The sequence below is a fragment of the Meriones unguiculatus genome, chromosome 7, assembly GCF_030254825.1.
Source record: "Meriones unguiculatus strain TT.TT164.6M chromosome 7, Bangor_MerUng_6.1, whole genome shotgun sequence".
Lineage (NCBI taxonomy): Eukaryota > Metazoa > Chordata > Mammalia > Rodentia > Muridae > Meriones > Meriones unguiculatus.
Genome location: NC_083355.1, coordinates 87,531,982 through 87,559,817, shown reverse-complemented (window position 1 = coordinate 87,559,817; position 27,836 = coordinate 87,531,982). Strand labels below are relative to the sequence as shown.

The 27,836-nt window shown below is 42.1% G+C and overlaps 1 protein-coding gene across 1 annotated transcript in view; it reads right to left on the bottom strand.

The window, feature by feature from the left end:
* The window catches only part of Susd6 (sushi domain containing 6), a 91,820-nt gene extending 64,465 nt beyond the window's left edge, over positions 1 to 27,355 (bottom strand). The window contains exon 1 of the mRNA XM_021633517.2: positions 27,080 to 27,355. The gene's annotated coding sequence lies outside the window, so the exon portion shown is untranslated. The remainder of the gene's footprint in view (positions 1 to 27,079) is intronic.
* Between the last annotated feature and the right edge of the window lie 481 nt (positions 27,356 to 27,836).

Here is a 27,836-nt window from a genome sequence, read left to right as displayed (position 1 = left end):
ACTTAGTTAAAAAAACAAAAACAAACAAACAAAAAACCCAAAGCTTAATATTCTGCCCAGATTTCCTTGCTGACGCCACCTCCTAGTAGTTTACATTCACAATTTTATGCCAGCCTAAACCAAGAATGATAAGGGCACATTACTTTCCCCTTGCATTTTTCCTTGTGCACAAAGCCAAAGAAAGGCAAGCTTGACCCACAACCTTTTTTTATAACTCTTCCAAGTAAGTAATTCAGTCTACACATATTGTTTAAAGATATATCAGGAGGAAGAGCGGAGAGCAGGGTGGTGAACCTAAAGATACAAACTGATAGACAGAAGCTCATCATTTACATCTGAAAGAGATCCAAAGGTTCATTTCTCAAGTTTTTTATTTCTCTGGTTTTTCTTTCTGCTGTGCTATTTATATTAGATGAAAAATGTATGCGTGTGTGTTTATATTTACATTACATGAAGATTCCCAGGGACCAGGGTGAAAGGACAAAGCACCCACAGATTAAACAAAAACTCAATAAAGGTTCTCTAGCAGAGTGGTTAGGGGCAGCATCAGGAACACCACCAAGACTTGAACAAAAAGAAGGCATGACACACATTGCAACAGAAGTCAGAGTTGGGGAGGGAGTCCTAGATCCATCCATACAATTAGTCCCTGAAAAAAAGATTGTTACTCATCCACACCCCTTCCCCTGCTCAGGTCACTCACAGGCAGCAGATGTCCCCAGACCCAGTTAGATAACTAAATACAGAGGACAAAACTAAGGCCTATCACTGATTATCAGGGTGCCTGGGGATTGGCACAGAAAAAAAATCAATAGCATTACCCAAGGTTCTCCAGCACCCACAGAGCTCATAGAGTCTGGATAAGGAGTTTGGAGTTAGGGGAAGATCCAATACAACTCTAAAGCTAGTACTGAGGTATGCTGGTCCAGTCAGGCAGTTATTTAATATGTATATACCAAGCTGTGTACCAGCAACTAGGGAAACAGTGATGACAGATGTAGAGACAAAAGACAATCTGCTCTCAGGAAGTTCACTGAAATATCAAGGTAAACAAGTAAACAGATGGCAGTAAGGCAGGGGAAGTGCAGAGAACAGGGCAAAACAGTGGTGTAGGCAAGAGACACCCAGAACACAGCAGTACCAACTGACCCTAGCTTTATAGGTGTCAGCCAGACAGAAATGAAAGAGGTAGAGAAAGGCATAGGGACCATTCCAAAAAGATACAACTTAGAGGCAGAAGAGAATTTAGAACTACCCCACCTTTGCTGCTAGCATGAGACCTTAACTATTACTGCCTAAAATGAACTGTGGGAGCACTGTATAATGTCCCATTTATCCAATTTAACAGCAAACTGACCTCAGAATGAGTTGCAACTTGCCAGGGGATACAGGCCTAATGAGTGCCTAAACTAGAGCCCAATTCTTTCACTTAATTTCTTCAGGTGTTTCCCAATCAGAATCAGACTGTTGACTAAACCTTCAAGTACACAGTATCAAACCACAGGTCTACTTTCCCTGGGCTAGGTATATTCTGAACACCCGAGGAAGGGCTCTTTTCCAGGCCTCTCTACCAGATAAGGAACTCAGTAGCACAGTTCTTTCAGAAGCACCAGTGTGGCAGGAAGAGCTCATAAGCAAATAGGAGGTACCTACCTATCTCTTCTGAAAAGAAGGCCATTTGCAGCAGAACATGAGATAGGTTGTCTTTGTCTTTGCAGGTGCATGAGCATGCATTTACACACACACACACACACACACACACACACACACACTATTTTAAAATGGGAAACCTTGGAAATGCAAGAGTTGAGGGAAATCTGCCAGTATAGAACAGAGGTGTACAGGCAGGCTTAATTAGAACTCCAGAACCTGTTCCCCAGGAGCCTACCTCCTCATCTGGCTTGTCACACTAACTTAGCTGTGAGAAGCAGTCACTACAGAGAAGCTAGTCTTGGTGGGTGGGCCATCAGTCTAACAGACAAGCCTCCAGTGTCAGAGCCCAGCTGCCCTGTCACCTCAATCTCTTTCTTCAACAGCAATTGCTCTGTGATCCTCAGCTCTCAAACAGGCTGCCCACTCTGGATCAGAGTATGTGTAAGGCAGAAGACCGAATTCATTAACTTTTGAAATTTAACTCTCTCTAGATATGTCAGACAGTAAGTGCAGTTGTTCAACTGCCAAAGCATAATTTCTCCACTGCTTATAACAAAGCAAAATTGAATGCCAATATCTAACTAACTGGTTAAAACTGTGCAGAAAGGGGCTGGCAAGAAGGATCAGTTGATAAAGGGTCAAATCCATTTACTATCCCATTTACTGCCTTGTGATCCTCTACTCCAAGACCTTGAAGCCAGGGTATGATAATGAAAACATCCTAAAGATTAAAAGTCTTTGCAGCCTCCCTTACCCTCAGATTCTTCCTCTGACCATATACTCCAGTGCAAATGCCAAATGGTGGCTCTGAGGTCTGAGAGTGTAGTTCAGTGGTACACCACTTACCTAGCATATAGGACCACAAAGACATCATAAAGGTTGTCTGATCCGAGCCTTCGGGGCCAAATCTAGCTGGGAAAAGCCAGCGCATACAAGCAGCCTGCCAAAAGAACTGATTTACACAGGGGCTGAAAAGCCATGTTCAAGCCTTGTATCCTAAAGTCCTTCACACTTACCATGAGAAAGTGATGGGTGGAGGTGAGGATATTTATATCTGTGTGAGATGACTATCCAGACTTCCTTCTTGCCATAAAAACTACTCTTCAGACCTTGAACTCTTTAAAGAGAAGCAGTTCTGATTTCCAGGACTTTTTTCTGTGCTTTTTAAAACAACTGCTCCATAAGGAAAGAGCAGCTAAGGGTAGGAAAGGATGACTACTGTGAGTTCCAGAACCATTACACTTTTGTAAAGCCTTCTGAAGACGCAAAAAAAAAAAAAAAAAAAAAAAAAAAAAAACCATTCCAACCAGAAAATACATTTCATTCAGATTACTTCTCTGAAGCATACCATTTTGGCAGACGATGTCTCTGCTCTTCATGGCTGTTTCTTATTTTACATGACATTAAAACTCTCACATATAATGTGAGCTAAGAACTTTCTAATTAGGAGCTCTAGAAATAACTAGGTCACTATTGATCATGTACACACACACATGCATTCCCAATATTGGCAAAGAGACAGGAAGACTGTGGGTTGAAGCTAGCCTAAATTACATACTGACATCAACGCCATTCTGGACTACACAGTGATAGCCTATGTTGAGGTTGGGGTGGGGGTGGGGTGGGGATGAGGAGGAGGAAAAGGAGGAGGCAACAGCTAGTAGGCATGGTGAGAAAAAAAGATGGCTAGGCATGGTGGCATATACCTTTAATCCCAGCACTCAGGAGGCAGAGATACGCAGATATGTGTGAGTTAGAGGGCAGCCTGCTCTACATTATCAAGTTCCTGAAGAGCCAAAGCTACATAATGAGACCCTGTCTCAAACAGAACAAAACAAGAGAGGAAAGGAATGAAAGAAAGAAGATTGATCTCCAAACTGATAGGTCAAAAAATTAAAAATAGAACTAACACATGACCCAGCTATTTCACTCCTAGGCATGTACCCAGAGAACTCTACATCCTACCATAGATATCTGCACCCCTACGTTTATTACTGCTTTATACACTATAGCAAAGAATTGGAAAATAACTGAGTTGTCCATCAACATTATTACTGCTGCTGCTGCAACTATTCAGCTTTTAAAGAAATGAAGTTAAAAGCCATGGTAAAATGCAGAAAAACAGATGGACTTAGAATGCATACTAAGTGAGGTCACACATCTCAGAAAGGAAGAAAAAAGACAGGTTCTTTCTTATATGTGGAATCTAGCCAATAATGTGTACATGTGGGTAGAAAGTATAACATGAAAAGAGAAATAAAGTTATGGATTTTTTTGCTTTAGGTGGTATTCAAGCGCAAAGTGTACAATGGGAAGCTCCACAAGCTTCTGTTCCAAATACATACTCTAACCATATAGAAATTCATTGAGTTATACAGCCTTTGGGTCTGGTTAATTTTGGCATGAGCTATTTCTCCTTATTTGCAAGCCCTTTATAATAAAGTTTTAAATTTTTTAAATTATTAAGAAAAATGATTTTTACAATGTAGCAGTACTAGTTCACAATTCAATCAGGGCACCTGGCACTGTGTGTCACCATTACTACCGTCAAAGAGCTAAACTTCATCACCAAGTGCTGCAACAGTTAGGTGCTGTGAGTCACTGTCTTTTAGGCACAACAGAACAAGAGGCAGTGTTCACCAACAACTCAGGGTCCTGACACCCACTCACGAGCTTGTCTACCACAACAGTAGCAGAGCTGCTACCACGAGTCCATTTGCAAAATAAAGGATCTACAGAGGTAGAGAGGGTTGGAAAAGGTCTTCTTGTGAGAAGAAATTGATTCTAGTTTCATTTCCACACAAACGACAACTCCCTGATTTTGTCTATGCAACTACACTTTCTACCTAAATTCAGCAAACTTCAGTGTACCCAAGGAATCTACCTGGCTGAAGCTGGTTCTTGCTCAGAGTTGTTACTAAATGTTCCATAGTCCTATGCAGTTCGGAGAAGAGGAAAAATGGTGAGAGGGGGTTAACATGATGCTTAAAACTTTACTTCCAAGTCAGAAATAGAAGGCACTACTTTCAATTTTATCCAAGATTCTATTACTTGTTAAAAACCTAACATAGCCTATACTTCCCATCAGTGACAAAGCAAAGGAAAAATGCTCTCATACTTACATAACAAGCTCAGATCTCCAAGCTGCCCAGATAAATATAAGGCAAATGTCAATAATGCAAATAAGTAAATCTTTTCTTAGACAGATCTGCTTATTGATACTCCTATCCAGTCTCTTGAGCTGTAAGCTTCCCTGTGACTAGGCATCTTTCATATCTTCAATTGGGGTGATTCACCACAAAAAGGAACTGCATCAAATTGAGGCACCTGCTCTTACCACCATTCCCCAATAACCCTAGCAATCTTCCAGACTAAACGTATTTTCCACCCAAACCTTTCAGCTTGCAGGAGAATCTCAGGTGGGACAAACTCTTATGACACAGGTCTACCATGTCTGTAGTTGCCAGTTTCTCTTAGGTCTTGGCTCCCAATATCCCAAAAGTCCCTGAATGGCACCCAGTCTCCAGATCCTTGCTCCACCCTCTGGCTCACCTGAAATTCTGTTAAGAACTACATTTCCTGTTTCATCATTTTCAAACAGCCTTCTCTACCCAGCTTGTAAAATGTACAGACCTCAAACCCACCAGAATTTTCAACAGAGCTAAGGAGGCTGTAAATTCAAGACAGCGAACAACTAAGGCAGGAGTATCTATTTCAACAATCTATGTGTGCACAATACTGTTGAACTATGAAGTATAAATAATGAGAAAATGAGGAAGAATAAGCAACAACTACTTATGAGTTATGAACAAAATAATGAAAAGCAAAGACCCAAGATAATCAAAGAGGGCCTTTTAAAGGAAAGTCAGAGCCAGGTGTGGTGGTGCCCAGCACTCAGGGAGGCAGAGACAAGCAGATCTCTGTGAGTTTGAGGCCAGGCTGGTCGATAAAGTGAGTCCAGGATAGCCAAGGCTACACAGAGAAGAAACCCTGTCTCAAAAAACTAAAAAATAAAAAGGGGAGGGGGGAAAGGAAAAAGGAAAAAAGAAAAAAGAAAAAGAAAGTCAGGAGTTTGGACATAAAAGCTCTGATGACTGAGAAAGTATAGAGGGGCAGTCTAGACCAATGTATACATCTGTAATCCAGGTTTCAGGAGGCTGAGACAGGAGGATCACACATTTGAGGCCAGTCTGGGCTACAAAATGATACCATGTCTTAAAAATAATAATAATAATAATAATAATAATAATAATAATAATAAATACCAAGAAACAAAGAGGGGAACACATAAGAAACATTCTTTTTAGAGTAAAACACTGAAATTAAGTATCCTAGATGGAGAAAGGCCGAGGATCAAAAAAGAACAGAAAATAAATTCCATCCTAAAATCCTCAGGGCAAGGCACAATTCTTACTTGTTTCTCCTAGTTTCTGCCACTTGACAGGTTCTGGTTATTCCACAAAGTATTAAGTATTCAATTGACTCTTCAGGTAGGGCAACTTGGAAACTCACCCTTGGGTCAGCAGGCAGTGGGAAACGATTATTCTTGAGCAGGAAACCTGACCTAATCCAACTCCACAGCATCAACTACAGTCCCTCCAGAAGGAGTACAGGAGGAGAGAACAGGGGCATCACACCCTGACACACAGCTTTTGTTCTTTTACCTAATCCCCAGAGATGATAAGCACTGTGAAAGGGAGCTAACTGACCCTGGCAAGAGCAACTACAGCAATTTGCAAGGCCTGTCAGAACAAAAAAGAGTCCTAGTCAGGATACTGGTGACAGAAATCTGCATAAGGTAGCACAAGAAGAGTTCTGAAGAAAGGGCACTGAGTGGAGCTGGAAGATAAGGTTTCCATTCCCAGATGGTGCCATTATCTTCAGACCTGCTGACAGAGGCCAAACGCTAAGGGCAGTCAGCTCAGCATTCACTCTGCTTGTTTCTGGGAATGGGGGTTATACATTCCATCCTTCCCATCTGTCTGTGGTTTTATATGCTAGCTGTGATTTCCTGTAATTCCTGTTCATAAAGGGATCGATGAGAAGATAAGGATAAGCACCGGCAACTCCTCTGTCCATCACACTGTGACAAACACATCTCAAGAGTCCTGCACTACAGTTTTACTGGTACCTGATTATGGGAAGAAGAGAAAAGAGAAGGAAGCATCTAACTTTGAAAGCTATAAGGGAAGTGCCCTTCTTACACAATCAATTTCCCCTTTTGGCTGAGCCTTCCCAGAATGCATTTAGTGAGAAAAAGGGAGAAGAACCAACAGTTTCTATTCCTGAGCCCTAAGTCCTGACTGGTTCCTGTACAGATGAGGAACCCAAGATTCCTTACTGCCTTGTGTGAGTAATGAACACAAAACAAGGGACCAAGGGCCAAAATATAAGACCAAAAATGTTTCCAAGTACACAACACCCTTGAAAACTGAATGACAGCCTTTCACAGTGAGGAATCTGGTGGGGGTGGGGAGGACACAAGTAGGTCAGGAAAATTGAGGGTTCAAGGCCAGAGTGAGCTATAGCAAGACCCTGTCTCAAACAAACAAGCCTTATTTTTTTTCCCCCTTTTCTTATGTTCTTCGAAGTAGAGTTTTACATATTTCAGGCTGGCCTGAAACTTACAACTTACTATTTAACTGAAAATGACCTTGAACTGTTTTGTTTTTTTGTTTTTTGTTTTGTTTTGTTTGAGCCGGGGTTCTCTCTATGCAACCCCGTCTGTCCTGGAACTACCTATGTAAACTAGGCTGTCCTCAAAAAGACCCACTTGCCTCTGCCTCTAAAGTTCTGGGATTAAAGACATTCATGACCAAGCCAGGCTTTATGTGGTGCTGTGGATCAAACCCTGTACTTCATGCATGCTAAGCAAGCACTTTTCCAACAGAGCTATGCCACTAGCCCTCCATCTGTGATTTCTAAAAACTTTTCATGATTTTGGAAGAACAGGTTCCAGACGTGCATGTTCACACAGGAAAAGCGCACTGCAGTGCTTTTCTAACTATTAAATAAGCATAAGGGGGAAAGAGAGCAGACTGATGAAGAACAAAGTGTTGTTGGTTATAACTTGGTGAGTTCTCTGACATTTTCTAAACAAGTGTTCCCTCCCACAGTGACAGATTCAAGCACTCCAGAACAGTCACACTGTATTCTTCCACACAGGAGCCTCAAAAACTAAATCTAGGCGGTGACCTGAGAATACCTGTTATTGCATGATTGTTCCAGGATCAGGCCTCGTAGAAATGGCAAAAAAAAAAATCCTTTATAAAATCATGGTGTGGCTGTGTCAGTGGGGACAGGGACATTTTGTCATTCTCTATAACTGAGGTAGTCATAATTCCATCCCAGTAATTCATTCCATAATTCCATGAAGCCTCAAGATAGTAACACCATCATTATTATATTAACTAGCATTTGACTACTTATTCACTGGGCATAAATTGAAACACTTTACACTTAGTATCTGATCTAGCCCTGACAATCACCTTAAAGGGTAGGTACTATTATTATCTCCAGTTTTAGACAAGGAAAACCTAGCAGGAGAGATGAAAGAGATGGGATAAAATTTCAAACTAAGCAGTCTGACCCCAAAGCATGCAATCTTGGTAGAGGTATAAATTTGTTTCATTTCATGTACTACATAATTCATTTTAAATGTTAACATTATTTTGGGGCTGAACAGACAGCTCAGGGGTTAGGAGCACTTGCTGTTCTTCTAGAGGACCTGAGCTCAGTTCACAGCACTGACCAATCAGACAACCCACAAGAGCCTGCAACTGCAGTTCCAGGGGATCCCAACACGTTCTTCTGGCCTCCTCAGGTACCCACATACATACATACATACATACATACATACATACATACGCATTTAAAAAGTAAATATAGGGGCTCAAGAAATAGCTCAGCGGTTAAGAGCACCAGCTACTCTTCCAGAGGTCCTGAGTTCAATTCCCAGCAACCACATGGTAGCTCACAACCATCTATAACATGATCTGATGCTCTGTTCTGTCAAGCACATGTACATGCAGCTAAAGCTCTCATATACATACATAAATAAATAAATAAATATATTTAAAAAAAAGTAAATCTAAAAAACATTATGGATAGACTGTAGATGAGGAGGTACCTTCATAAGTTATAAAGACTGTTCAGACTGTTCAGGTCCTGGACTCACTCTATAGACCAGGCTGAACTAACAGAGACCTACAAGCCTGTTTCCCAGAGTGCTGGGATTACAGGCGTGTACCACTGTGCTTGACTTAGAAATCTTGAACAAATGGAAGCCAATAACCCACCCAAGAGGGCACTGACTTTAGAAGGGCTAGGATACTATGGTTATATCTTCCTGCAAGTTTGTTTCATTTTGTTTTATTTTGACATTCTCATACATACATACATATATACATATATACATACATATATATATATATTCTTGTATCGTCCATCACCACCCTCTCTTCCCCTTTCCCTCCTCTGACTTGGCATATTTCCTCTCCCAAAATAGTGCCCCCTTCTAGTGACCTCTGGGCCTCAGCCCTGTCCTCCACCCACTGCCAAATACAATGACCCATTCCTCTGAAACATGAGTGTTAACCACATCCGCATCCCATCATGTGACTGGTCACCCCTGGGAGAGACTCAACTCCCAACAGCTAAGATCCTCAGTGATCCTGGGTTGAGGGGGCAGGGAAGGGTTAGATAAATTAATATATACAAAACATGGGGTATGCCTGTAATTCCAGCACTGGGGGAGGCAGAGGCAGGCGGATCTATGTGAGTTCGAGGACAGCCTGGTCCACAAATTGAGTCCAGGACAGGCAAGGCTACATAGAGAAATCCTGTCTTCAAAAACCAAGAGAAACAAACAAAATCCCCAACCAAACCCATACAAAACAGTAAAAACAACATTTGACACAAAGAAAGCTTTCAATACCTATAATCTCAGGATTCAGAATGAGACAAAAGGATAGATACTGAACTCAAAACCCGCCTTGACTATACTGCAAATTTGAAGCCACTTTGGGCTACATTTCAAAATGCTGACTCAAAACAAGACAAAATTCTATATACTTGTTAGCATTTTGTATCATCCTACTTTATAGCATTAATTTGGTTCTGTGTGAATTTGGGGCTTTAACCATTTTCAATGAGTTTTAATCCATTATGACTATGATTCAAACCTCATAACCATGTTACATTAGAGCAGACTAAAAGCTTATGGATAGTTCCTAGTTGGTATTCCTTATACCAACTAGCCAAAAGGGTAGGAACTGAATACACAGCAATCTCCGTCCTCAGGTCAGAGCCTTGTCTCCATCTGTGAATACCCTCTTTCCCCTACCCACACTAGCAGATATTCAATAAATCCATGTTAAATTGGACTCACCACAGAGTTGTCAGGCTGTGAACAGAACAACCCCAGCCCTGTAGCCAACGGATGGGAAACAAACAGGAATCATCAGTCCTGGGCATTCCTAGCTCATGCACAGACAAGAGGACTACTATTCCCAGGCCAGACTCCAACTGATTCCTGAAAGACGAGGGAGCAGCCAGGGGTCACTTAGAGGGAAATGTCAGTATTGCCCCTGCAAAAATGACCTCTGAAGCAGCAGAGAGTCAGGCTAATGTAATGGGACATTGTACAGGCCCTCTCACCAGGCCAAATAGGGATCCATATATGCTTCAGAGGCATATAATGCTGCCTTGCTAATTGAAATGGGTGTTGCCTTTTACAGAGCTTAGACCAGTCTATAAATATCAGGGACCAAAGGACTTCCTGTGGGGGTGTTCAACTGCACCTCCCCAAATAGAGAGGCAAACCCTAGGGAGCATCCTTCAGAGAAAAGAATTGTCCTCCAATAGTGTACTAAATCCAAGAAATAAATATACCTCAGCTTATCCTTTTCTACTTTAGCCTGTTTTTGTTGACCTTTCTTCCCATACACTTTGTCTAAACAATCCACTCCCAAACACCGTTACATGGTTCTCTTTTTTTTCTATTGTTTTTGTCTCCCTCTCCAGATCATCCCACAATTCAGTATTTCCATCCCCACAGACTCTGCCTGCCATGAAAGAAACACCAGCTCTGAAATCAAAGCTGGTTCTAGCTCCAACTTGAAAAAAGAAGGGAATCAAAAGGGATGGAAATGAAGTCATTATGTCTCTATAATGGTAAGAATAGATCTGCCACATATGACCAAAGCTCCAAAAGCAAGAGAATCCAATCCCACAGTCCCACACTTACAGGTTAATTTTATCCCAATAGCAAGAATATCAGTCAGTTTTGTTAGAAATATCATCTGATTCACTTTAAAAAAAAAAGTATTAATGTTTACTTATTTGTAAGAGGGGAGGAACATGAATGTGGAGGTCAGAGGACAACCTATGGAAATCAGTTTCCTCTTCCCACCTGTACATGGGCTCCAGGTGTCAAGCACCTTTGTTCACTAAACCATCTTACTGGTCCTCATCTGATTAATTTCTGGTAAGACTCAGGCGTGAGTTTCCAGAGGCCAAGGACTGCCTAAAATTTGATTCTCAAAAGGTGGCATCCTTGAGGACAGCTCCAAAACAGTATGTCAGGTCTCTCTCCCTAGTGTCCTGAAGCTATTTCTGCAAACTCATAATTAACCTTGAAAAAAACTCACAATCTGGTTCTTTTATAAGAACCTTTTCCAAAATTTTCAGATATCACCCCTCCCCTTTTTTGTTTCTTTTTTTCTTTTTGGTTTTCAAAACAGGGTTTCTTTGTGTAGCCTTGGCTGCCCTGGACTTAACCTGTAGACCAGGCTGGCCCCAAACTCACAGATATCCACCTGCCTTTGCCTCCCCGAGCACTGAGATTACAGATGTGTGCCACCACACCTGGCTCAGTCATCACCCTTAAAAACGAAATTACTTCAAACCTGGATTAATACTAGAGAATAGTTAAAGCCCTAAGCAGCTTGTGCTTTAAAGGGACTTTCAACAAAGAGATAAGAGGTGCTTCTCCACTGATGATTATTATTTTGAAATTAGCTAGCAGCAAGAAGTTCTCTTTCATGAGGTCTTTAAAATCCTCCTACGACCCAAGCCAAAAGTATACTTGTCTGAAGAGGTACAGTAATCTGGATGGCCTTAAATATTTTAAAAAAATAATAATAAAATTTTTAAAAAAATTGGGTTACCTCAAGGATAGGCTGTAGTGACAATTTTGGAATCTGGTCTCTTTAAAAAACACAGCGATATAAGATAAGAATATGTTTTCGCCAGGCACAGTGGTGGCATGCCTGTAATCCCAGCACTCTGGGAGGCAGAGGTAGGTAGATCACTGCGAGTTCGAGGCCAGCATGGTCTACAAAGCGAGTCCAGGACAGCCAAGGCTACACAGAGAAACCCTGTCTTGAAAAACAGAAAACAAAAAACAAACAAACAAAAGAATATGTTTTTGTACTAATCTCAGGTGTGGGGATATGGGGCCGCTTCACAGCAGCTCACTATGATTTGCCTTGTGCTCTAGCAGAGGCATGATTTTGCCAGCTACAGAAAGTTCTTGTAATTGGGTGACCTTTGGAATTTGGGGGACTTTTCAGAGGGTATATAAAAGCTAGGTCCCCCAAGAGTCAGTGTGAGTTGTTGACTGTTGTTGGTCACTGTTGGCTAAGTAGTCATGCACAAAGAAAAAACAAGAAGAAATTAGATATCCTGTCGACGACAATCAAACTTGCCGCAAGGAGGTAAAGGTCCCTAATCAGCAGGAAGTAGTCTAAGGATAACATGGCCCTTTTTCCAACCTGACTTTATTCAGGTATCTCTTTTCTCTCCTCTCTATCCTTTTTTTTCCTTCTTCTCCTTCTCTTCCTCCTTCTCCTCCATGTTATCTAGTGTTAGGGGGTTGAAAAAAGGAAGAAAAGGAGTGGAAAAGGGCGAAAGAAAGAAGAACCCACAAAGTAGAAAAGACTAGCTACAGTAGTCCCTTAAACTTTTCAGTCCCTGACAACTGGCAGATAACCATGGAACCACAAAAGTGAACTGAGAGAGAGGTCTTCCACTAGAGGCTCAACCTATGCTGTGTAGGCCTGTTGAAACAAAGAAAAAAAAAAAAGAATGCAAGCACAGATGGTCTAGGGCTCTGTCTACAAATGCTAAATTCTGAACCCCAAGATCTGTTTGCCACCCAAATGAATGCATTCTCACATACACTGGTCTTTGTTGCATGAAGTTTGATTCCCAATATTCTCTGATTGGTTAAAATAAAGAAGGGCTGGTGCCTGTAGTTGGGCAGAATAGAGATAGGCAGAGCTTTGGTCCTAGGCTGGGGTTTCAGGAGGGACCACAGACAGGGAAAGGGAAAGGGAAGGAGGAAGAAGCTGGAGAAAGAAGACGTGGCCTAATGGAGCAGATCCAGCCCAGAAAAGACAATTTATTGGCAAGTAACTTGGGTTGTATAGTTGGTAAATAGCACAATAGCTTATAGGGTTGATACCTGCCCAGCTCTGGTACTTCAAAGCTTATAAAAATAAATCATGGCCTCTCTGTGTCAATTATTTTGGGAGCTAGCTGGGTTAAAGAAAAACTATCGCCTTATTAACTTCATGTTACATAGAGGTTCAGTAGTGTGGCCTGCAGCAAGCAAGAACAACTCCATGGAGGATAGACTAAAATGTTTTGAACTTGACGGTTCAGAAGCTTGAAACACAAGCAATGGCAATGGTAGAGAGGCTGCCGTGTACCAAGTAGGATAGATGTGGAAAGGGGGAAGGAAAAACAGCCCTACCCCTTAGTAACTCAGGATGTGGTTCATCTGCCTAGGAAAGTGGGAGGAAAAGTTGTGGTCCAAAACCGGCCTCAGTCTCACCAAACTTGAGATTGTTAACCCCTTAGGCCAGACCAATGGTGCTCTACTGTCCACAGTCCTGGCCAGTACATGAGTGGACACCTGCAAGACCTCCAGTTTGCTACAGCCTATGCTGATAGAACAGGTACTTCCAGACACCACATAAGTATTAGCACTATTTCTACTGGAACCCAAAATCTGGCCTTAAGAAAGGGCCCCTACAAAAAAAAAATTAAAAATAAAAATAAAAAAAGAAAGGGTCCCTACACATGAAGTCAGGTGTGGTGGCTCTATAACAAGGTCCTATTTTTAAAATGAAGAGAGCCAGGCATGGTGGCACATACCTGTAATCCCAGCACTATGGGAGGCAGAGGCAGGCAGATCTCTAAGTTTGAGGCCAGCCTGGTCTACAAAGTGAGAGAGAGAAAGAAGAAGAGGAAGAGAAAAGAAGAGATGATGAAGGAGGAGGAAGAGAAGAAAAGAAATAGGAAAGGAGGAAAAATGTGAAGAAGGGAGGCAAGTCACCTAATCACTCTGTGCCTCGTCTTCAGTAACTTTAAAGTATAGTTCCCACCTCACTTCAAGCCACAATCATGAGAATAAGAGCTGAGAACACCAACATTAGCTGAACACTTCCCATGTGCTAGATACCAGGCCAGGCACTTTACATATCCTTCTTCATATAATTCTCAGAACCCACAGCCTATGGTACATGCAATTATTAACTCCTATTTTCAGTCGAAGAAGCTGCGGCTTAGGAAAGACACATACAGCCATGTAGACAACTCTAAAGGTATGGAAGCAGGGGTCAGCTGCTTTTATCACATCTTCCTCACACTGCAATTTGATTATCTTTTAGTTATCAGAACTGTGCCTTCAGTTTTGAATATGCCCATTTTATTTTCATTTCAATTTTATTTACTGTGGTTTTATTAAGTTACTCAAGTTATACATACTACTAGTAAAAAATTCAAGTAACCCAGAAAAGTAGTTGAGGAAATTATAGTTTAGCCAAGCATGGGGGGTACACGCCTTTAATGCCATCACTTTGGAGGTAAAGGCAAGCAGATAAATCTCTGTGAGTTTTTGGCCAGCCTTGTCTATCCAGCAAGTTCTAGGATAGAGTTACACATAGTGAGACCTGTCTCAAAAAAAAAAAAAAAAAAAAGAAAGAAAGAAAGAAAAGAAAAGAAAAAGAAAGAAAGTAGGAAGATGAAGTTAAACTTTCTGTTAATACGCTACCTTTCTAGAGATCACATTAATATCAATTCCATTTTACAAACTATAAACTGAAGAATCAGCTGGGCATAATGATGACTGCCTATAGTCTCAGCATTAGGAAGGCTAAGGCAGGATGATTGCCAAGATTTTGAGACTAGCCTGGACTACATAGTGAGACCTCATCTCAAACAAATTTTTAAAACCCCGAAAATCAAAGTTCAATTGTTCAAGGTTACACAGTTCAAGTAGAAGAGCTGAGACTGAAGCACGGTACTCTAAGCCCACTACCTTCTTCTCTGCTGCCTCCTACTAAGAACTCTCTTCTAGAAACAACTGTCATTTTCAAAGGACAGAGGAACAGGGAAACTGCACCTGGCCCACAGCCAGTTTTACTCCTCCACTTTCCCAACAAATGGGAAAAGCAGGCAGGCTGCCCAAGTACACCTCTGGTCCAAGAACGCTGGCACTCCTTCATATCCTTTCTATTCTAGGCTACCACAGCTCAAGCAAGACCTTCTATAATGTCCTTGCAGCTCACAGTCTCATCTCCAGCATCCGGAAACAATACAAGGACAATGGTTTAGCATCAGAGACCATGCTGGTCCCCTCCTGGCAACATCAAAGGGAAGAACATGTCTTCAGAAACCCTCGTAAGTTTGGAAACACCACCAGGCTGAAGAGTCAATCAGATGACTGCAAAGGGACAGTTAGAACCAGGATTCCAACAATAATAATTTGGGGCTAGTTTGCTGAGCCACTCAAATCCCCACGGCACAGTGTTTAGAACCTAATAAACTTGGAATTTCTGCTTTGTTTTACTCCTATGTGATCTATCAACCACAAAGACTTTGAGATAGTATTTCTGCCCTGAGGACTTTCCTCCTCCTCCTCCTCCAAAAAACAAAACCCTGAGAACTCTGAAAATATAAGGAAACATTCTTCCTAAGGATATTTATAGAAGGCTGCTTTTTCACATTATATACTCATTCACACTTCTCCAATTTGTTTTTTTTTTTAATCATTTTTAATGTGTGTGTCTCTGTGGGTGGGTATATACTTGCCCACAAGGTATATGAGTGCCAGTGCCTGCATAGGCCACTGGCATCAGATGCCCCTAGAGCTGGAATTACAAGCAGTTATATAAGTTGCCCAACAATGCTGGGCCATCTCTCCAGCCCCACATTTGAATTTTTGTCCCATCAGTACATAAAAACATACTGACTTTGGGACTCCTGTACTGAGTTAGAGGAATAGCAAAGGAGCTACTGCTATTACACTGCTGTTACTCAGCAAATAAGTTTTATGGATCTGAAATCCCTTGAAGTTTCCATTTCCCAGGATGAGCTACCAATGCTGGATTTAAGTCTGAGTCAATATCCCAATTACATTAAGTAGAGTAACTGCCGAATGCCTCCGGGGAAGGGGGACAGAGAGATGGTCAGTGGTTATGAGCACTTGCTGCTCTTACAGAGGACCTAGATTTAGTTCCCAGGAACTACATGTAGCTTACAACCACCTGCTACTTCCTCCAGTTCCAGAGGAATCCAATGAGCTCTTCTTGTCTGAGGACCCAAAACATACAGGTGATGTATATACATACATGTAGGCAAAACACTCACAGACATAAATTTTTCAAAATTTCAACTCATTGTCAAAGGTTTTGCTTTTCCCATTTGTATACCAGGACTAAAATTCAAGTACAGCTGTCCCTTGGTATTCACAAAGATTACTGGTTCCAAGATCCACTGATTCGTGGATATCAAAATCTGAAAACCTTATTTAAAAATAGCAGAGTAGTTACTTACAAATATCCTCCCATAAACATTAAATAAGTCTACAATAATAATAGATATAGTTATAATATATAAGATATAAGATATAGTAACATAATTGTCATGATGTATTATGTAGAGAGTAATAAGAAAAAAGTTTAAATGTTGCCCAATGTAGACACACTTTTCTCCCCCCAAATTGGCAATGTAAGATAGGCTGAATCCACACATGAAAGATATATGAAATGTCTTGTGTAAGAACAACCTGTAAAATGCAGAAATTTTTGCTGCTATATTTGCTTATATTGCTGTCTAGCCCATAGACGGGAAATTTAAACGCATTTAAGGGGCTTGAAATGTGCATAAGAAAAGACTAACTAAAACACTGGAGAACAATTCAAATAATGCATCAAGTGTTAAACTGTGCTTCAAAGAATATGAGAGAAGACATTCAATAAATTCTTGTACAATTAAATGAGTTCAGACACATTACTTGAAAAATTCCTTATCTTGTCACCTTAACACCATCCTATCTGTATCTTCCTTATTAAAGGTGCCACCAATGGCTCTGACATCTGTTCTCGCTACAACTCTCTACCTATATTCCTAAAAATAAGCCAGCTTGGTCTACATGGTGAGTTCCAGAACAGCCAGAGCTACACAATAAGACCCCATGTCAAACAAACAAACAAGCACACAATCTATAAGGCACCCAGCCCATGTATTTACTACATGATAAATAAATAACTAGACTTACTCCTTTTTGGTTTCTTCAGTAACTATTTACCTGCTTCTCACCAGTCCAAAGCCCAAGCTGACTATCTGCTCACAAATTATTATAACTTGAGGGTACATGTAATAAAAAAATAAAATAAAATAAAGGTGAGCCCCGAACTCTTATGAAACCCAGAGCCTGTTTTTCTTGCTATCCTGCTGTGTAACAAGCAAAATCCCCATAGGATTAAACAAGGAGGAAGACGGCCTTCCTACAGCAGAGTTTCTATCTGCAGGTGGATGAGAAATAATCAAGGACTGCTAAAGATACACACCAGTCAGTATATAATCCACTAATGATCTAAAAATGCCCTCAGAACACCAACCAAAACAACATCACCTACCAAATAGAAAACAGATAGAGTTCATTTATTAGCTTTCAAGGATGGGGAAAAAGAGAACATGTGAGCTGTTTCTTTCCCAGATGACTAGAGACACATAGTTACAGATGTGTGTTCACACTGCTTTCAAGTGGATACTTGTTACCACATAAAGTAAGCCTGAGGAAGTCAACCCCACAGCTATGAAGGGGTTTTGTCTGATAAATGGGGGAAAAGGACTGGCATGGGGGGGGGATAGGTAATAAATTAGGTGGTGGGGTTGTGGGATTCTTCCAAAAGACTGCTTCCTCTCAATCTTCAAATAATCCTACTATATCTAGGATACTAACTGCACAAGCCACTGTCTCACCTGGAGGACCTAAGGAAAATAAAAAACAACAGAAGACACAATCCACTGGCCTGGAGTCAAATGGCATTTCTGAATCACAAAAAAAGCACAGAACAGAGGGGGGAAATGGTTAAGAAGCCTGTATTCCATTGGGCTGGAGAGATGGCTCAGCACTTAAGAGCATGCATTGCCCTTGCAGAGCACCAGACATTAATTTCCAGCAACCACTTTGGATGGCTCCCAACCACCTGTATTCCAGGCGCCAAGAAACCAACATCCTTTTCTTGCCTCTGGGTGCATGTACTCAAGTACACATACTCCACCCAGGCCCTCACAACACACACACTCTTAAAAAACAAAAATAGTCTCTTTTTCAAAGTGCTTCTTCAAACATCATAAAGACACATTCCCCTTTATTGCTATTAGACGCAAAGCCACCACTGCAGAGGCTAAGGTAGTTCCGATGGTAGAATGTTTGTCAGCGTTTGTGAAGCCATCAGTTTTATCCCTAGTACCTTATAAAACAGGATACAAGCCTATAATCTATTACTTGGGAAGTACAGGCAGGAAGATCACAATTCAAGGTCACCCTTGGCTACTTGCCAGTTTCAGGCCAGACTTGGTGACATATCCTGTCTCAAAAACAACAACATACCATAGAAGAACATGAGTTTATTCAGAACAAAACAAAGCAATATGAATCACAAACTTGGCTGAGGACTCAATCTACTTTCTAAAGATAGGCCCAGAGGAGGACAAGAAACAAAGTGATCATACTGGAGTAGGAGCCTGGCTTCTCTACTGATCCTTTCAAAGTAAGCTCTGAGCCTCCAGTTCTCATTTTTCTTTTCTACAAGAGAAGGATCTCAGCATTCAAAGTCCCAATTTTTCCAACTTTAATGAACCTACAGTTTCTCTTCATATACTTGGTTTGCTGCACAAGAATCTACAAGAATCCAGAAACCTACTACAGACAAAAATTTTATGCCAGTATAGTGGCACACACCTTTAAACCTAGCATTGCAGGTGGATTAAAAAAACATGTGAGACCTACTAGAGTTGATGGCTCAGAGGTTAAGTGCACTGGCTGCTTTTCCAAAGGTCTTGAGTTCAATTCCCAGCAAACACATGGTAGCTCACAACCATCTGTAATGCAATCTGATCCCCTCTTCTGGTGTGCATGAAAACAGAGCACTGATATACATAAAATAAATATTAAAAAAAAAAAAAAAGAACTGGTGAATCTCTAGAGAATTCTGGGTCAGCCTAGTTTACATAGTGAGTTCCAAATAGAGCTCATCTCAAAAATTAAAATAAATAAATAAAATTTAAAAATAATTTGACTTACCACTGGGTCTCTTGAAACTCTAATACTTGGGAATAAATTTGTATTACCAGCAGGGCCTACTTCAGATACCACCATTTTAGACAATCAACTCTGCCAGGTTAAGTTATAGCTGTATTCATAAATATTTATACATACACATCTTGAAGAACTTTCCAGAAGGACTAGTCTTTGGCTTGATTTCAGATACAGGAACCCAGAGAAGGCTAACTAAAGTTCTCATTTTTATCTGTCTTGGAGGGCATGTACCCTGACCTGTTTCTTTAGAAAGAAATTGTCTTGACACTCTGATAAAATAACTAGGTGGCTTCTAAGTGTGTAGCTTCAAGAGTTTTTACTAATGATCTAGAAGCAAGAAAAGCAAAACTTGCTGTTGATCATGAAGGCTACTTCAGACTAGGACAAGGCAAAAGAGAGACAAGCTGTTACATTATTCCAGTAAGATGGCTGGCCTGGTGTAAACGCTCAGGATTAGATCCCATAGAGGAAATGACACTCAGCAGCACCATCTGCTCCTTCTGGTGTCTAGCCTGATCTTTTTTTTTTTTTCTTTTCTTTCTTTCTTTCTTTCTTTCTTTCTTTCTTTCTTTTTTTTTTTTTTAACTCAGCAGTAGCCAAAGTCCACCTGTATGAGGGCGGTGAACACTTCTCTAAAGAGCAGGGTTTTTCAGATCTGCATATTCACTGCACTCATAGCCACTTTACATCTTCCTCTATCTTACTGGTTGACTCCCCAGCAGGTACACAAAATTCCAGGACAATTTTTACAAGGAAAGAAAAAACTTCTGGAACTACAGATCACACTTCATAATGAAAGCACTGTGGCATACTGGGTAAAGGCCTCTCTGAAAAGTACAGTGACACTTTACAATTTCAAAAGGTTGAGTATTTTCAGAGAAGAAGTATATGTGCACTAAATTCAGATACTATATTATGCCAACACTCATCATTGGGTTTTGTACCAAAGATTTTAGGGCAATCACAACAGATCAAGACCAAGAGATTTGTTCTAACATTATTCTTCCTCAAACAAACTGCATTACCAAGTAGGTTAACCTAAAATCAGAAATATGAATGTAGCTTTAAAATATAGCCCTAAGAAATGAAAACACACATGCACCCAAAAACTTACACAAAAGTGTTTTTAGCTGTCTGTGGTGGTGCATGCCTATAATCGAGCACGTGGAAGGCTGAAGCAGGAGGATCTCAAATTTTATACATGGCTATAGTAAACAAAAACAATGTTCTTGGAAATACTATCAAAACCAAAGTGGAAGCAATGCAAATGTCCATCAGCTGATATTTAAGTAAGGTGTATGTGACAATAAACTAGGACTGAAACACAGACAAATGCTACAACACCAATAAACCTTAACAATAGTTAGGTGGGGCTGGAGAGCCTAGAATACCAGTTTTTCTTCCAGGACTTGGCTTTGATCCTCAGCATCCACAAGGTGGCCCACAACTGTCTGTAACTCAAGTCCCAGGAAATATAACACCATTTTCTGGCCTCAGAGGGTATTGCATGAACATGGTACACAGGCAAAACAGCCATACATACTTAAAACAAAAACAAAAACAAAAAACTGGAACTGAAAGAAGCCAGTTACTAAAGACTACATACCATAATTACAATAATATGAAATGTCCAAGTAGGTAAAACAGAGAGAAAGCAGATGAGCACAGTCTAAATTTAGACTGGTGTGATCTTATACAACCCTACAAATATGCTAAAAAAGGTTGCATTATGCATACTAATGTCTATCAACTAACGCATAAGCAAAGTGGTATAGACTGGGTATGGTGGCACACACCTTTAATCTCACACTCAGAAGTAGAGGCAGGTAGAGTTCTGTGAATTGAGACCAGCCTGGTAAACATATTTATTTCCAGGACAGCCAAAGCTACACAAGGAGACCTTGTCTCACAAAATAAGAAAAAATTTTAAAGTGGTACATCTATACAAAGAATTATTACTTAGTAATGAACACAATAAATGACAGATACAGGCTATAACACAAACCTCAAAAACATGCTATGGGAAATAAGCCAAGCTAAGTGAAAGAAGCCATACGGGTGAATTTTTATAATCTGTATGTTATAATCCAATGAAGCCATTTCTTAAAAGGGAGGGGGGCGCACATGACAAAATAAAATGCTAAATGCCAAAAAATATTCCTTGAGTAAACGTAGAAATTATCTATCTATCTATCATACCATATAAAGCCATTTTAACTATTAAGGATGAGTCACAGGAAAATGGTTATGGAATAATGCTGAGAAAAGACAAAATTCAAACTGAATGCTTAGGGATTATCACAAAAGTTAGAAGAAATAGAATACACAGAAAAGACATGTTGGGTTGCACAGTTTTTTTCCCTGTATATTCCAACTTTTCTGTAATATTTTCCCACTTCAATGGCAATGGAAGGAAAAACTCCCCTTCGTGTACATATAGCACTTCCCTCAAACTCTCTGCAGAGACAATTACAATTTAAGATGAAAATAAGCAGCCCAGGTCCTTGTTCCCTTCTTCAGACCCCTACCCACTTAGCTTACAAAGATCTACTGAGAACAATCCAAAGGGGGAAGAACTGGACTAAGATGCAGCTATCCTATGGAAGAAGTCAGCTCCACTCACAGTCCAGTCAAAAGCCAAACCAAGTCTGGCCAAAAAGAACTTCAGCAAGGACAGTCTAAGTAACAGGTTAACTCCATTCTGACCTTAAACTTGTGCGGGTGTGCAGGCATGTCAATACTGGCGGTAGCTGGATTTGGGCAGATTAGGTACAAGGTTCTCCTTGAGAAAAAGTTGGTAAGAAAAGGAAATCAGGAAGAGTCACTATACAAATCTCTTCTCTTGAAGTTTTGCTCCCAATCTCCAACTACTGGCAAAAAGAATCCCAAACCATTTACTTTGCAACATAAAAGATCCAAGCAATAAAGAGCTATCAGTCACCACCTCTGTAGTCTGCAAAGGCACTGAGTCTGCTGCTATCATAAAGCATCTCAGACTTTTCCCAAGTCACAAAAAAATAAAAAATAAAAACAAAATACTTGTACCAGTACTTGGGAGGGGATAGATCAAGGCACACAGCTACCAGGTAATTTTTAGAGCTCTCTCAACACTGGCCACAGTAACAGGCAACTACATCTGTTTCTGCTTGAGAGAATGCCTCACTAACATCCTGTTTTGGGAGTACTGAGTGAATTCTTGGCATACAGCCTTCATCTGTTTCTAGGAGGGAGACACATCACAGACATCACCAGAGTCTGAAACCCCACTCAGTTCCACCACAGTTGCTGTACTCCCTGTTACTCTTTCTTATACCCAGTGCCTTCAGACTCAACTGTCTGCAGTCTTGGGAGCAGCAGCTAGCCTTTCGGTAACTCAGCTCAGCAGCACTTCCAGATCTACTAGGCCCCTAGAGACCTTTACACCCAGCTGAGAGACAAAAGACAAAGAGCAAATAAAGGAACATTGATGCTTTCCAGCTAAAAAACAAACCTCAAGGGGGTGGGCATGCACAGATAAGAGATGCACGATGGACCTCTCCCTTCTCACCTAAAAAAATTTTACAGGCTGACACTGGTGAACACACATCAACCAAAAGAACAATGTCTACTTACATGAATTTCAGCCATGATGTAGTAAATACGATTTTCATACTCAAGATTTGCTTGACTGCTTCTTAGGTCTCAAGATCAACAGCTTCAAATTCTAGTCCCAGCCCTAAACTATGTTCTTTTTCACATGAACAAGCCAACAGCCCTCCCACATCACAGTATTTTTACTGCTTCAAGTTTTTTAAGTATCCTACAATGTGGCCATATACCTTATGAGCATGAATTTTCTAAAAACCATTTGACTAGGTGAAAGATCATTGTTATTACATATGGATGTGGTGGATTAAAGAGGATTTTGAATTTGAGGACAGCCTAGTCTACAAAGCGAGTCCAAGACAGCCAAGGCTACATAGAGAAACCCTGTCTTGAAAAACCAAAAAAGGAAAGGAAGGAAGGAAGGAAGGAAGGAAGGAAGGAAGGAAGGAAGGAAGGAAGGAAGGAGGGAACAGACACCTCAAATTGATGAATTCTAGCTGGAAGTGGGATTAGAAGGTGGCTGGCTATAACTAGGATTAAATGAGATGCTGAGGGTGGGGCTCCCATGCTGACTCAAGTTACCAAGTTTTTACCATGTGATACCCTGTGCCATGATACCATGCAGGACGCTGGTGCCAAGCTCTTCAACTTCCTGGTTTCCAGAACTGTGTGCCAAATAAGCTTCTCTTCTTAATGAGTTCCCACATCTCAGGTACTTTGTTACAATCTTCAGGGAAACGCTTGTCATATTTTTATTTTAATGTTTGCCCTTAACACAAATGTCATAATCTTTACATTCAAGTCTGCAACACAGCAATCCTTGCTTTCAACATAAAAAAAAAAAAAAAAAAAAAAAAAAAAAGCTGCATGATTCCTTTTCTCCATTCTTCTACTACTCGAGAATGATCTCAGCAGGAATCTCATGATTTCAAGACAGGTAGAGGAAGGAAAATGAATTTTGCTCATCAGTTTCAACTAGACCATGTCAATCCACGAGCTCAGTAAAATGTTTAATGTGGGCAGATAAGTGGGCTACAATGACCTGCCACTACCTCTCATAAATTGGTAATAGGGAAAGAAGAGAAAACACACCCATGTGTTCTCTGGCTTTCCTTCATTTCCTTCTGGTTCTGCTTAATTCTCCTAGATCACCTGTTTGGTACTGAAACGAAGAAAATCATGTTCCCCATTGAATTTTTTACTTTTTCTTTGTTTTCAGACAAGGTCTCACTTTTTAGTACCTGCTGTCCTAGAACTCACTACGTAGAGGAGACTGGCCTTAAACTCTGCCCCTGCCTCCCCAATGCTGGAATTAAAGGCATTTGCCACCCTGCCCAGCCTCAACATTTTTAAGATTTTGTTGTTTCTGTGTAGGTGTCTGTGTGCATTCAGAGGCCAGAAAAAGGCATTAAGTCACTTGAAGCTGTAAAGTTATGAGTGGCTGTGAGCTGGTTGGGTGCCAAGAATCAAATTCCAGTCCTGTGCAAGAGCAGCATGCACTCAATCACTGAGCCATCTCTACAGACCCTAACTGAATTATTAAGATACTTTATTACTTCTCTAAGCCTACAGAAGATACCAAAAGTAAATAGTTTTACAGTTTTCTTTTGTTTTTTTTTTTCCCCCCAGATAGGGTTTCTCTGTGTAGAGTTGGCTATCTTGGACTTGCTTTGTAGACCTAGCTGGCTTCGAACTCAGTGATCCACCTGTCTCTGCCTCCAAGTGCTGGGATTACAACCATGCACCACCATGCCTGGCTTGAACAGTTTTCAAGAGAGCTAAAGATACAGAAAAAGCACAAGAAAAAGTATGAAGTAAGAGCAAAGGATATTTTGGTAGAGAGCTCTTTTGGTTTTTGCCATCTGATTTTGACAGAGGGTGTCACTGTTTATGTATCTAAGCTAGGTGAAACTCATGACCCTCCGCCCTCAGGCCTCCCCAATGCTGAGATTACAAACTAGCACAACCAAAGGCAAGTTTTAGTATGAGAAATGGACAAGCACAAGTGTGCAAAATAATGATTAATAGTAATAATAAACTTGTAAAAAGACTTACTTTTCGAAGCTAAGTAAATTACTAGCTTTGGAGGGTATGTTTGTATGTGTGTGGAGGAAGTGGTGAAGCAGAAACTGCTGCCCCTGCAACAGCAGAGGAGGAAATCCCCTGCCAGAAGATGCACCATTACATAAGAGCTTCAGTTCAATCACCACACCATGGAGACCAGCCAGGAAACCGAGTGCTGAGGTCTTGCCACCGGCCAGACTGGCTGCAGCACCTTTTTACCTTTTCAACAAGCCTAGATGCTGGCTCTGCAGAAGCTCGGGCTCAGCAAGACAAACTGCCATCTGGTGGGTTTACTCTCAGGACCACACCCTGAGGCTTTTCTAGAGCAGTGGGTGAAGATTTGTTCCATATATAATTCCTACTACTATAACATCCAGAATAGACAGGAATCCCATCTGCAGGTCTCAAACTGACAAGTGTCCTCTCTTTTAACTTAATGGGTAACAAGTTCCTGAAGCAGCAAACAGTAATGAAAACTACCACCATAAACCAAAATAAACTAACTTAAAAACTGTAGCACCCAGGGCTAGAGCGATGGGCTCAGTGGTTAAGGGCACTGACTGCTCTTCCAGAGGCCTGTGGGTCAAACCCCTGCATCCATATGGCAGCTCACAACTGTCTATAACTCCAAGATTTGACACTCAGACAGACAAACATTCAGGCAAAACACCAATGCCCGTAAAATAAAAAAAATAAAAAACCCAGAACACCATGAAGACCTGTCTGGTTTTAGTTTTATTCAGCCTATAATACCAGGAAACAACTGGCCTATGTTGTGTATCACACGAAATAGAATGGAAAAAAAAAAAGGTGAACAAGTAGATTTGTGCAAACCTGCTGTTAATGTGTATCTGGGAGTTAGAAATGCTTATAATTAGATAAACAGCCCCAAATACTGGTTCTGTGAGAAAGATCTGGAGATGCCAGCATTTACATTTATGGTCTTAGATTATTTACCTTGTGTGGCTTTTGTCTCAACTTGAAAAATAAGGATAATATCCACCCTGCCTCAAATAGTATTAAACGCGATCAAAAGTGAAACTGGGGCCAGTGAGATAGCACAATGTGTAAAAGCACTTGCCTCCACACCTGGTCACCTGAGTTCAATCCCTGGGAGGTAGAAAACTGGCTCCTGCAAGTTGCTCTTTGACCTCCACGCCAGCATCCGGGTGTGTATGTGCACAGGCTCACACACTCGAACTCACGCACACTAAATAAATTTAATTTCTTTTAACTGAGACTCTTGAGACACAACCTTGATATACAATAACCCCTCAAGAAGTTTTCCACATTATCACTGCTTTATGAAAACATTCCTACACTGAAGTACAGGTGTTAGGACCAAATAAAACGCTGATGTCCACAGCAGATTTTATATGAAAGAGGTTTATTAGATGGAGATGAAGAGAGAGAAGGAGCGAGATATGATAGAGGGAAGGGGCGCCCCAATAGCAACACCCTCCAACTCAGACAATTCTCATTTCTACTATGCAGAATATGCATCTACTGAAAGCTGCAAAGCTCAGAAAACTAAGAAGTCAATGCCAAGGGCATGTCTCTACTAGTCTCCACTAGATGGTGACAATCTGGGTGTAGAATTCCCAGAACACGAAAAGTAAGTGTGTGTGTCTCATTTTTTTTTTTTTTTTAACCAAAGAGGTTCTAAAAGCAAAAAGCAAATTGATCACAGTGGAAAAAGTGGAAAGACGCTGCAGATCTAGAAAAGAGTGAATACCCATGGCTTAACTGAACCGGATTATGTTCCCGTACATCTCTGTACAGAGGACTTCAAACCCCAGTCAGCAAGAGCAACAAAGGGCAGCATACTGCCCTGTCACCATAGAAGTGCAGCGCAACAACATCAGGCCTCTGCCGAGCCGTGAAGTTCCCAATGAACTTGACGCCTCTTTCCCTGGGCCTTGCTGCCCTCCCAATCCCGTTACAAGGTAAGTTTTTCCCCCACGGTGGCTACACAGTCACCACCGCGAGGGACCGTGAGGCTCACCAATATCTGGGATTTCAGAGGCTCAAAAAGGCAAAGTCTGTATGCATCAAAAACCAAACCGAACAGGAAGTGGCTTCCGCGAGCTCCAGCCCACATAATAAGAAAAGTTTCTCACGCACTCGCGAGCGGCTGCAAGATTTCCTCAGGAAACCCACCTCGGCCGAGCCCGTCCTGCCGTGCGGGGCCTCGGCTTCGCCGGGCGTGCGTGCAGGGAGGGCCAGCGCGGACGCACGGAGGGCCTCCGCCCGCCGCGGGCTCCGCCGAGCCGGGGGGACGAGCCTCGGCTCCCCCGGCCCCACGGCCACCCCGCCGGCCTCCGAGCGGCCCCGGCCCGGCTTAGCCTCGGCGCGGCTCGCAGCACTGACACCGGCCGGGGCAGGAGCAAGCGTCCGCGCCGAGGCCCGCCGCGTCCCCGCGGGGGTGCGTGGCCGCCCGCGCCCTGACAGCCAGCCCCGCGCGCGCCGCGGACACAAAGCCGGCCCTCCGGCCCCGGCGGCCGTGACAACTCACCGGGGGGGGGGGGGAGCGGCGCCGAGACCTCCGGGAAGGGGGCGCTAGCAGCTCCCGCGCCGCCGGATCCGCTCCGCCGCTGCGCGCGCCCGCCCGCCCGCGCTCCCGGCCGGGTCCCCGCGACGACTCGCGTGCCCCGGTCGGCCTCGCGCTGCCGGTCCCGGCTGCTGAGGGAGGAGGAGGAGGAGGACGCGGGCCGCGGTCGGGCTTCCGAGGACGGAACGCGGCGGCGGCGGCGGCGGCGGCGGCTGCGCCAGCGTCACTGGCCCAGCTGGACAGCGCGGGCGGGGGAGGCCCCGCGGAGGGGGGTGGGGGAGGGCAGGGACGGGGCCTGGGCGGGGCCAAACGCACACGCCACAAGCGCCGGCGTCGCGCCGCTGCGGCCGCCCCAAGGAGTCGCGC